The sequence below is a fragment of the Xenopus laevis genome, chromosome 6S, assembly GCF_017654675.1.
Source record: "Xenopus laevis strain J_2021 chromosome 6S, Xenopus_laevis_v10.1, whole genome shotgun sequence".
Classification (NCBI taxonomy): domain Eukaryota; kingdom Metazoa; phylum Chordata; class Amphibia; order Anura; family Pipidae; genus Xenopus; species Xenopus laevis.
In genome coordinates, this window is record NC_054382.1 from 62,963,183 (window position 1) to 62,975,928 (window position 12,746).

General features: G+C 34.7%; 1 protein-coding gene and 1 long non-coding RNA gene across 2 annotated transcripts in view; one reads left to right on the forward strand and one right to left on the reverse strand.

Moving 5' to 3' along the window:
• Positions 1-12,746, reverse strand: part of gabbr2.S (gamma-aminobutyric acid (GABA) B receptor, 2 S homeolog) — a 338,466-nt gene that overhangs the window by 221,136 nt on the left and 104,584 nt on the right. The gene's annotated exons all lie outside the window — the stretch shown is intronic.
• LOC121395083 overlaps positions 1-12,746 on the forward strand; it is a 226,075-nt gene that overhangs the window by 191,406 nt on the left and 21,923 nt on the right. Inside the window, exon 3 of the long non-coding RNA XR_005962241.1 lies at positions 10,448-10,509. This is a non-coding gene — a long non-coding RNA (uncharacterized LOC121395083). The remainder of the gene's footprint in view (positions 1-10,447; positions 10,510-12,746) is intronic.

Consider the following 12,746-nt stretch of genomic DNA (forward strand, 5'->3'; position numbering starts at 1 on the left):
TTAAATAGTGCCAAAAGGCGCTAAATAATAATTTTTTGGCTGGTCCTAGAATGTCTTTCCAAATAGAATATATATATATATATATATATATATATATATATATAAAGTAAGTCCGACCTGGTGCACTCACAACTGTCTAACGCATTGCCTAGGTGCTGGTCAAAATAATCATTCAAAGTATCAAAAACAGACCGCACTCCAAGGACTTTTCAAGTGTGAGAAAACTTGTATTTTATTTTCGACGTTTTCGACCTTCCTGAGGACGGCCCGAGTTATGGCGCCGAAACTTCGAAAATAAAATACAAGTTTTCTGTTCGGTCTGTTTTTGATACTTATATACTTATATATATATAACCAGCAAAGAGCCAGCACTCTCGAATAAAGTGTTTGTTTGCCTTATATCTCCATCCATCCAAAGAAGATCAGCACTCTTAAAAATATGAAAACGGTTTTATTGAAAATAACACAGTAACGTTTCGGCCCTGTCCAGTGCCTTTCTCAAAGTTAAATATATATATATATATATATATATATATATATATATATATATATATATATATATATATATATATATATATATATATATATATATACAATACAACAAGCCACCAATATATTTGTGAACTTGTTGTGAATTGTTTAGATTTTGCTTCGAATTTATCAATATGATATACAGAAGGGAAAGAGGAATGGAAATCTGAGAATAGTTGTTCCATATTAAACACTGGAGGAAGGCATTAGATGTTTGATTGGATCTGTTGAAGTCATTTAAAAATTTTAAAATTCCCACTCCATTTACTTAACCACCAATTGCATCCTTCAAATTTTAGTTATAAATTCCCATTTTAATTTATTAGTTTTTTTTGTTTCCAAACCTTGTATTTACATTACTACCATAACTTCCATCTTGTCATAATTCCATGGATCATCCACTTTCAAAGCTACTGGTAAAGGTCATTCAACTCTTGGTACATTTATTTCAATAAATAAAACCACAAAATATTCCACTCAATTGAAAAACATCATCATGGTGCTATTTGCTAAATATAAATTAATGGATTGTCAAGGAAAATGCAATATTACTGACGAAAAAAAAACAAGGATTGATGACTTAAATATGGAAAAGGACATTCTCCTGTTTCAAAACTTTCTTGATGATGGGTTTTCAAATTATGGAATTTGGAGTGGAAAGTATAGGGGACATACACGTAGACAGCTGTGGTTCCATAAGGGTGCAGCTTAAAGTGCTTGAGCTTGATCAGTTTTAATCTGAACCCATATAGCTAAAGTGTTTCTTCAGCAAGGCACCTCTGCTAGCACACAATGCAATTGATTATCACCATAAGTGAGCAGAAAAATCTGAAGAGACATCACAAGAGTTCTACTGAACTACTGAAATACACAGCTCATGGAGGCTCATTTGAAACACTGGACAAATTTGCACCTGGGCTACCAATCAGAGCTTTGCTTTCATTGCTCAACTTTGAGGTGGCTGGAAAAAGCCACTCTCTGGTTGCTATGGGTTACTGCCCAGGTGCAAATTTGCCCAGTGTTAAAAAAAGAGCCTCATGGTCTCCTAAGTGTCTGTTCATTATAAATATGCTATGCTATGTTCACATACTTAATTTCCTGTTTTTTCCTGAGAGAAAACATAATCTCAGAATCCTTCATTATGAGCCCTATTTATCAAAATTCTAATTTTGTAAGGTTTAGATTTTTTTCAACTTCGAATAAACTCACATAAAACGTAAACGTTTGCTTATTTACAAAAATATCCTGTTAAAAACTTCGATTGAATACAAACCTGAAAACTCAAAGTAAAACTGGAAAACTCGCTTTTAAAAAATGGCTTAAATTTTGCCTAGGACAAATACTACTGACTTCTGCATGAACTCACCAGCTTTTAGATTTTTACATTTGAGTTTCTGAAAATATCTAAATTTGTGAATTTTTATATTTATTCAATGAAAAATGTGTTAAGTATACAAAATTGCGCTGTTTGATATTAATTTAAAGGAGCAAGATCAAATATAAAAGAGATGTGAAAAACATGTAGGAAACCATATATTAAAGATTTTTTAAGTTATAACTGGCAAAAAATCAATTACATTTATTAACGTATTGAATGAAATCACACTTTGTCATATATTAATATCATTGGGTAATGCAATTTATTATGGTAGTATACGTTTCATCTTAAAAAGCAAACCATTTAAATCACTATTATAGACAGTTGCAGTGCATTCTATTGCTTGATGCCATTATAGAGATCATTTAACATACAGTATAACATATTATTTAACCTTATAAAAATGACTGTTGACTATGGCAAAAACAAAGTGATCAAAATGGTATTTACTTAGGGTTCACTTGCTAAGTAAGGAAAAGTACAGAAAAGACATACAGCACCCTATAGGTGGCGTTTTGCTCTGAGGTACAATTCATTGCACTCCTAAAATAAAGGGAAAGTAGTTATGCCTCACTCTATATGCAGTTCTGCTTGTGTGGATGACATATTGATATCCCTAATCTTAATGGGTAATTTAATAATTGGTTTTAAAATGACTTCCCTGTTTTTATCCAGCATTTATATCTGGGGCATTGATACACTTTGCACCTTGTACCAGATTAAAAGTGGGGCACAGGTGCAGAGCAGAGCACAGAAGGAAGCCCTGTCATTATGTGTTAATGACAGGGCTTATTTGCACATTGTGACCAGTGGCGGAACTACTGGGGGAGCAGGGGGTGCGAGCGGGCCAGGGCCTGCACCCCCTCAGGGCCCCCCGGCAGTCCGTGCGCCACTTAGAAATGCGGGCTAATGCGGCCGTACGGAGGGGGGTGGGGCCCGGCTGCACGTCACGCACCAGGGCCTGCCCCCCTCAACAAACGCTACTGATTGTGACTGTGGGGCTCTCTACCCTGACCATCTAAATGACAGGATAGATGTAAAAAACTGCACACACAAAAATAATTAAACCAAATCATTAAAGAAATTTCATTGCAAAAACTGGAATATTTTATTAAGATGGGGCACCATCTTGCCATGATGGAGAATACACATCTTCTCTAGTTTTCAAAGTGAGATATTATTTAAATATATTACACTAGTAAACCTCAGTGCTTTCTCTACAAGTTGAATGTCTAATCATGAAGTGTCCACAACCACAACACAAGAGACCAGTTTGGTACCCTAATCACAACACTGGACAGCTGATTTAAAAGTCAACCTCTTCTTTGATGTGACAATACTTTGCATTTAGTAGCTGTTGGGTCTGTGAGCTAGAAGTGCTCCACAAGTATACAGGTGCTTAGTGGACTAAACAGTTTTTCTTGTTACAAACATGCTGTTGAGTCTTCTCCACTAATTTTTTCTTATTGTTCTTATTGTTTATTTTGCTATTGAGAAACCTCACAAGGCTATGAGCGGCCACTACTCTAATTTCTATAATTCCATAATTTCTTAATAATATGAAGTTGCCTTCAGTCCTGAATCCTGTTTCTATTGTGCAGTTGAAAATTGCAGTGATAGAATATTTACCCAGGCATACCAACATTAATTTGGTATCGTACTACCATCTTTAAAACCTCTCAAACTGTAGACTATATACAAATTATCTTAAAAAATAAGTAGTCACTTTATTTTCAAAATAATCTTAATGAGGTTGTATAAAACTCTTAACAAAACTTATTGTAGAATTATTTAGAGTTGATTTCTGATTATTAAAATTATAGTAACTGAAAATGGGTTTATACATTTAAAAAAATAGCTTGATTTATTATGTTGTCTATGGCATATGCTTGTTATTAATTACCTACATTTTTTAATCCATAATTTAATGCAATTTCTCAAGTCTATGGCACCTATATAAGTGCCTCTTTTAATCTTTCATATAATACGACTGAAGTCTCTTCCTCTGCTTGTGTCCTTTATTCCTTATAGCTGCATCCCTGCAGTTTGCAGAATTACATTTAAAAATACAAAAACACATTCAAAATCTTGCTTTCACTATGGAAGTATCCACAGCTAACAAGCCTTTTATTGCATCTTTCATACTAAAGACATTTCAGTATAATATAGTTAATTGTATTATTCTATGTTTTACTTTTGTTTTGGGATTTGCCTAAAATAACATGCTTTGATTTAGTAAGACTGAAAGGCATTGCTCTGTATTTGTTGCTATTTTACTGCAGTCTTTGCTACATGCTATAATAAAATACTTGAAAAACTTAAAAACCTGCTAGAGTTAAATACTGTTTCTCTGTACATGGTTTTCTCTCAAAATTGCATTTGTAATATTTCAAAAAAAAATAAATCAAACCTTATTTTAGATATTGCTTCCATTTTTTTCCATTACTAAATAGTTTTAAAGAAAAATGTAACCAATAAGCCATGACATGAACCAAGGTGGATGTATAGAATCAGTGTAATGATTTGAACTCCTGGGTGAGATTATGATGACAATAAAAACAGCTACCAACAATATGTGGGAGCATACCTATTGGTGGAAAATGAAGCATGAAACATTTGTAAGTTCTAATAGAGCACATATACCTGTATTTATCCACATTTCCATCAAATCAATCATTTTAAAACTAGAGTTTTTGGCACGACTATATTTACCATAAAAATATGTTTAAACTAACTCAAGGAATAGGAATAGATTACATTGCTCACTTCTTCCTTTTTTCTAGCAGTAGATAAAGCTGAAAAAGGTATATTTGGTGTTCTAAAGGGGGCGGAGCGTCAACCTAGTTAAGGAAGTGACTGATTTTTGCAGCAGGGTTCAGCTTCTATTGTAGAAAGTATATCAAACCCAATGTCGGGAGTTATGCCAGTTTATGGATGTTGTTTAGATTTGTTTCAGGGATTTAAAAATAAAAAGGTATACCTTTAAATAATAGCATTAGCTTATTAAAATAAACACCTAGGGGCAGATTTATCAAGGGTCGAATTTAGAAGTGGAAAAAACTTCGACATTCGACTATCGAATTGGATTACTACAACTTCGAATGTCGAAGTTGAAGTTTTTTTGTATAGAATTTGTCCGTTTTCGGTCAAAGGAAAATCGTTCGATCGTATGATAAAAATCCTTCGAATCGAATGATTTCATCGATCGAATCGAACGATTTCATCGATCGATCGAAAGATTTTCCTTTCACTTCTAAAGACTTAGCCAAATGTTGGCTATGGGTTCTAGGAGGTCCCCATAGGCTAACATAGCAATTCGGCATGTTTAAGATGGTGAAGTGTTGAAGTCAAACTTTTTTAATGAGACGGTACTTTGATTTTCGAAGTCAAACTTTTTTACTTCGAATCGAAGTCGAATTTAGGCCTATTCGATGGTCGAAGTACCCAAAAATTTTTTGAAATTCAAAGTTTTTAACTTCAAAAATTCACTTCAACCCTTGGTAAATCTGCCCCTTAGACATTTAAAAATACTCCTCATTTAAATGAGAAACAATACCAGTGCAAAACATGTCAAACATGGAACAATCAAAACAGTATATTCTATTATAAATGCAATATATTTGTTCTCCTTCAACACTAGGTTACATTTTAAAATGCCCTGGAATATAGACAATTCTGGCTTTATTGAGCTAGTTTAACTATCTTCTGAGAAAATGCTATGGTGTGCTATAGTACCCATTTATGGTAAGAGCTGTGGTACTTCATAAATTATATATAATAAAAATCAGTTTTGCAGCAGTGCATAAGGATTTCAGCAACATTTGCATTATTAACTAGTTTTAATAATCACAACCAGGAAATATTTATGAGAGTTTTCTTTCCATGAATAGGAAATAATGCTAGACTCCTCAAGCAAGACGTGAGTGTTCTTAAAACATCATGGAATTAAACTTTTCAACTCTTCAGTTTATACTTAGGGGCAAATTTACTTATGGTCGAATATCGAGGGTTTATTAACCCTCGATATTCGACTGTCGAAGTTAATCCTTCGACTTCGAATATCGAAGTCGAAGGATTTACCGCAATTTTTCTTCGTCCCAAAAAAGATTGCAAAGCCTATGGGGACCTTCCCCATAGGCTAACATTGACTTCGGTAGGTTTTAGGTGGCGAACTAGGAGGTCGAAGTTTTTTTTTTAAAGAGACAGTACTTCGACTATCGAATGGTCGAATAGTCGAACAATTTTTAGTTCGAATCGTTCGATTCAAAGTCGTAGTCGAAGGTCGAAGTAGCCCACTCGATGGTCGAAGTAGCTAAAAAAACATTCGAAATTCAACGTTTTTTTTTCTATTCTTTCACTCGAGCTAAGTAAATGGGCCCCTTAGAGTCAGAATATGGTAAATACCTTTAATCCCACTAGTTAATTGGTAAGAGACTGTCCCGTAAATAGTTGCTTAAACCAGCACGAGGCATTTCCTGGACCCAAAATCAGTTTTATTTTTGCAGTTAAAACTGACAGCTTAACATGTAATTGCAAAAATTCATTTTGTTATGCTGTATTGTGAGTAGAGATCTAGGGCCCCATTTACTAAGGGTCGAAGTGAATTTTCGAATGAAAAAAACTTCGTATTTCGAAGTAATTTTAGGGTATTTCGACCATTGAATAGGCGACTTCGATTCAAATTGAAAATACTTAACAAATTCGACCATTCTAAAATCGAAGTACAACACTTTGCCATCTTAAACCTGTCGAATTGCTATGTTAGCCGATGGGGACCTCCTAGAAACTATAGCCAACATTTGGCTACGTTTTGAGAAGTCGAAGAATTTTTTTGTAAAATCGTACAATTCGAAGTACGACCCTTGTTAAATCTGCCCCCCAATGTATTACTTTTTAACAGTTAATTGATTCCTACGATACAGTGTTTTAGAGCTTTCTCTCCGTTTTAATATGTAAATCGACTTATGGTATGTTGGATCCAAATTACAGAAAAAACCTTATCCAGAAAACCCCTAGATCCCAAGTAGTTTTTTGTGCTGTAAAATGTATCCTATAAGTGATTCAGAACATACCATTTATAACTTAAAGAGACACACTGGACAAGCAGCTGTTCCCTCCCTGCCCCCCCCCCACTAAAATGAACAGCCATACCTCCTTTCACCAGTTGCATCTCAACTTAACATAATATCTGCAATGTTGGAAAAAATGCAAGAAAGGGTAATGGAAGGGACTGTGGAGAAACAAAGAACTAGGATAGGACTGGGAGTCAAAATAGGCCCTGGCATTTCAAGTACACAGCCCCCCCCCAAAAGCACAATAAATATTGAATGTCTATGGTATCTTACAGCAGCCCCTTTGGCATTTGCCATAATTCACAATTTGGCAGTCTGGGCCTATGGGAAGAGAACAAGAGAGGAGAGGAATGGTGACTGGTTATAAAACAAAATGTAGGCAGGGCTATAAATGCCCCATGCCTACAACCACTGGCCACTTCACTCACACCAAAGTGGCCCCTTCTTATGTGGGGGGACATAATAAAGGTTTTAAATAGGTGAAGGGAAGGTAGTGTATTGTTTGATTTTTCACTCCAGATGAAGGTTTCTATGTGAGACCGAAGCATCGAGCAGTACACCTTTGCTTTTTTGCATTTACATTTTTTTGTTTGGCAAATCTTTAAATAATCAATGAAAAAAGGGTGTGACCGTGTGTCTCAGATCCACTAATAATGCCTGTGCCATCTTTATATGCAGAGTATGTATAATTATCTGTGTACAAACAAACATGATGAATATGGTACATAACTTTAACTGACTTTTTATCTGACTGAAATTATCACCTTTGCTCTGTAAGTTTCTGAACGATAAAGCTATGGCTAATCATTGGCAATCTATTTTTGGAGCAAAATATTTCTGTAAATAGACAGCTGCCATTCTATCGCTCCTTCTCTAAAGAACAACAGGAAATACTGCCTGTTATTAAGTCAGATTTCTTACTTTAGAAAGAATAGCTTTCTTGATTTAACTTCCAGTCCAAAAATAGAAATGTCACCATAATTTCTTGTTCTTTGCATGTGACTGGCTGTGCAATTCATTCATGGTTGAGTTCATGCAAAGATTTAAAAGAAATCTTGTTAAATCAGAATAAAGCACAGTATACATTTGTTGAAATGCTTATAAAATCTTTAAGGTAATATAGGTATAATACCGTATAATACTAGTCCTCCTGTCTAGCCCCAACAATTCAATTACATAAAATTGAACAGTTCCCAATGTACAGGTATTGGACCTATTATCCAGAATCATCAGGACTTGGGCTTTCCACCTTAAGACTACTAGAAAATCATGTAAACATTAAATAAACCCAATAGGCTGGTTTTACTTCCAATAAGGATTAATTATATCTTAGTTGGGATCAAGTACAAGCAACTGTTTTCTTACTACATAGAAAAAGGAAATCATTTTTAAAATTTTGGATTATTTGATTATAATGGGGTCTATGGGAGACGGCCTTTCCGTAATTTGGAACTTTCTGGATAATGGGTGTGCAAATGACATTATTTCCAGGCATGTGGCATTAACAGCATTAGCATCTGTTTCAGCTATTTGCACAATACATCAGCGTGTGCGATGCACTCAATTTATCAGCGCAGGCTGAAGGGGTGCATTGATAGTTGCCTCAAATTGCAGGGATACAAGTATCCCAGTGAATATACACTTATCGTTGTGTGCTAATTAAAAAAAATAAAATAAACAATTTTAGCACTTGCGCTTGTGTATGTGTAATTGTAACACGACATCTTCTCCACTGTATAACGTTAATTTGGCCACCAGTTACTAGTGGGTCCTGGTCAAATGACCCTTTTAAATAAAATAAAATATCCCACCTTTAAAGATTGTGTAATTTTTTGAAAAAAGTTACAAAGGTTTCTCTTTTTTTATTCTTTCTGTTCTGTGTAACTAAAGTTTTTTTTATCTGCAACCACCTAGTATCAGTGTTCCATATGTTGTTCAGATATATTATGTCATATGGTTCAGCCCAGTAATGACCATCTTACATGTTTATTATACAGACAGACATCTTTAAAATAAAATAACAATGCACTTTCGTATATACACACAATGGTAAAAACGTGGTATTATTTGTGGTTCGTCTATTTGTAATACATTTAGTAAAAAACTGGTAGCCACAGGCCATAAAACATATATAGAATTCAATAAATGTAGGGATTTCTTTTTTTTTTTTTTTTTTTACAATTCCATTAAAAACATTTTGAAAGCATAACCAGCTTACATATAGTTAATATAAATCTGCATCAGATGGAACAGGGAGCAGCATGGCATTTCCACATTTACTTGTTTCCCTGGCAACCCACATCATTGCTTGAACTCACCACCAGAATTTTCACATTTCTTTCAAATATTAGATGGCAGATTAAGTAACTTACAAAAACAGATCTTAGACTTGGCATGATCATGCTTATCATGTGAGAAATCCTACTTTTAATTAGGGTAGTCATTTAAAATCTAATTTATCATATTTAAAAACATTTTTTTTCTGAGCTATAGAAATGAAACAAAATGAAACAGTGAAACAAATCATTTTGTATAAGGTAATTTATGAGTTATAAAATACTGTAATAGGTGAATGCAATAAGCAGCACATAAGAGCAACCTGTTTTATTATAGTGCAAACTCCTAGAAAACAGCTGGTGCTTCTGGGTAAGAGAGAGGTATAGCATGGCACAGAAAAAGGAAATAGCCAAGCAGATGAGCTTCAAAGGGGCATATATACGACTGAAGGGTTTTAATGTATATGTCTATAGCCCTGCCATGTGATGCAATTATGCCATAAGTACAACTTGCAGTCTCAAAACGTCACCAGTTTAATTATGATATTTCATGAAATGATATTAGACATTATTAAATTCACTGTATATTTTTATATTGACATTTAAGGGCACATTTACCTAGGGTCGAATATCGAGGGTTAATTTCTTCGACTTCGAATATCGAAGTCGAAGGATTTAGCACTATTCCTATGATCGAACGATCGAAAGGAATAATCGTTCGATAGAACGATTAAATCCTTCGAATCAAACGATTCGAAGGATTTTAATCCATCGATCGAAGGATATTCCTTCGATCAGGAAATTGTTAGGAAGCCTATGGGGACCTTCCCCATAGGCTAACATTGGCCTCGGTAGGTTTTAGGTGGCGAACTAGGGGGTCGAAGAATTTTTTAAAGAGACAGTACTTCGACTATCGAATGGTCGAATGGTCGAATAGTCGAACGATTTTTAGTTTGAATCGTTCGATTCGAAGTCGAAGGTCGTAGTCGAAGGTCGAAGTAGCCCATTCGATGGTCGAAGTAGCCATATTCAACCATTCGAAATTCGAACTATTTTTCCTCTATTCCTTCACTCGAGCTAAGTGAAGGGGCCCCCTATTGTCACATACTGTATTTAAGGGATTATCAGAATGTTCTTGTCTTTTCATTATAGTGTAAGTAAGGACTGATCTGTTTATTTTGTTTCTCTAGATTTTGATTTCTCATTCTCTCGGCACCTTCAGAAATAAGGACTGCAATCATGTGATGGACAGGTGGGTCTGTGGGACTGATTCCTTATCCTGTAAACTCCTCCACTGATTGCATTTGGAACATTAAGCAAGCAAGTTGGCACTTCCCATCGTTGATGTATTAATACAGTGCTAAAAAGAGAACAACATTTCCTGTGAGCAGATCAACAGGAAGGAAAGTAGCAGTAAGGGCACCAAAAAATGACTTTATCCAAAGCTTTTTAGATGGCCGGATTACCATATAAATAGTAGCTGGCTAACTTATATAATACAGAAGTATTTTAATACAAAAGTTTATATGAGGGGTGCAACTACTTTTCATTAACCCAGCAAGTGTGGACATAACTACTCTTCTAAAGTATATTTCACTTTAATGTTAACTTTTCATGTGATATAAAATATCCTATTCTTTCCTTCTTTTCTTGCCTCTTTCCACCTTTCAAATGTGTTTTTGTATTACTTGCCTTTCTATCAGGCCATCTTCTATTCATATCCCAGTTTCTCATTCAAATCACTGCCTGGCTACTAATATAAATTAGTCCTTAGTAACCGTATAGCTGCTAAAATTCCAAACTATAGAGCTGCTGAACAAAAATCTAAATAGTTAAAAAACATCAAAAAGAAATAAATGAAGACCAACTGTACATTGTCTCAGCGAATCACTGTCTAGATCACACTTAGGGGAATAATTATTATGCTGTGTAAAAAAACAGCAGGATAATACACCAAACATTGGCAGGCTTTGCTGTTAAAAAAATGACATAACATTTGTGACCTCAGGTGGAAGTAATATAAAACCAGCAAATCTGGCGTTCGCATAGCTTAAAATTACACGCATTATACACAGCTTTTTTTACATTGTTTATTTTACTAAGAGACATTAAGCTGTTTCTGCACTGCTGCTGAACTATTACAGGAGCTGAGTGAAGAGGCTTTTTTCTCAAAAGTAAAATATATTTGTATCTAAATAAAATGGTCTTTAAAAAGTTCTGTACATTTAAGGAGACATTTTTTGGCAGTAGTTAATTAAAATGTATGTAACAATACTTTGTTCTCATAAAGTACTTTTAGTGCAAATGTTCAATAATTTATAAATCTTCTGAGATTAAAGATGAGCAGTTTATATATAACTGACATATAGCTGCAGACATACTGAAAATACCACACTTTTAAACTCTAGAGTCCCAGCTATTAAAAGCTCTGGTATTCCATTCTTTCCCTTCTTATATTTCTGTCTTGAATTCCTAATGTGATTATTAAAGAGGAAAACAGCCAAGTCAGACTTTCTTAGGAGCAGTTTAACATTTGACTCCTTAGTGCATGTAAAATGATTTCTTTCAATGCACACTGCAAATCTTAAAATACTGGTTCTTGGCAAAATATGTAATCATTTACTGTATTTTTGATAAACTCCAAATAAGAGCTGAGTTATATCCTGTTCTCAAATGATCGGATGTAAGGTTTGTAAAATGTATTTTGTGTTAAAGATAATCCCATTTAACAGACCATGTACTAGAAATGTTTTGTACCTTTATTTAACAAGAAATTATTGAAAAAGTGGTGAACAATACAATAAGGGCACATTTACCTAGGGTCGAATATCGAGGGTTAATTAACCCTCGATATTCGACTGCCGAATTGAAATCCTTCGACTTCGAATATCGAAGTCAAAGATTTAGCGCAATTCGTTTGATCGAACGATCAAAGGATTTTAATCCAACGATCAAAGGGTTTTAATCGATTGATCGAAGGATTATCCTTCGATGAGAAAAACCTTGGAAAGCCTATGGGGACCTTCCCCATAGGCTAACATTGGCCTCGGTAGGTTTTAGGTCGCAAACTAGGGGGTGGAAGAAGTTTTTAAAGAGACGGTAATTCGATTATCGAATGGTCGAATATTCGAACGATTTTTAGTTTGAATCGGTCGATTCGAAGTCGAAAGGTTGAAGTAGCCAATTCGATGGTCGAAGTAGCCAAAAAAACCATTTGAAAATCAAAGTTTTTTTCCTCTATTTTCCTCTATTCCTTCACTCGAGCTTAATGAATGGGCCCGCAAAAGTGGTTTTATTTTACACCTCTTTTTTCTCCATTTTATGAAGTCATGAAGTATCCTATACATAAAAGAAAAATAAAATTAGGTCATCAGGAGCCTGGAATCAAAACAGTAAACTGTATCCTTACAAGCTCCTGCTTTTATCTTGTGCATAGGCAGCAAAAGATGGTTTTGGCGGGGGGGGGAAGAATATATGCTGAACATTTTG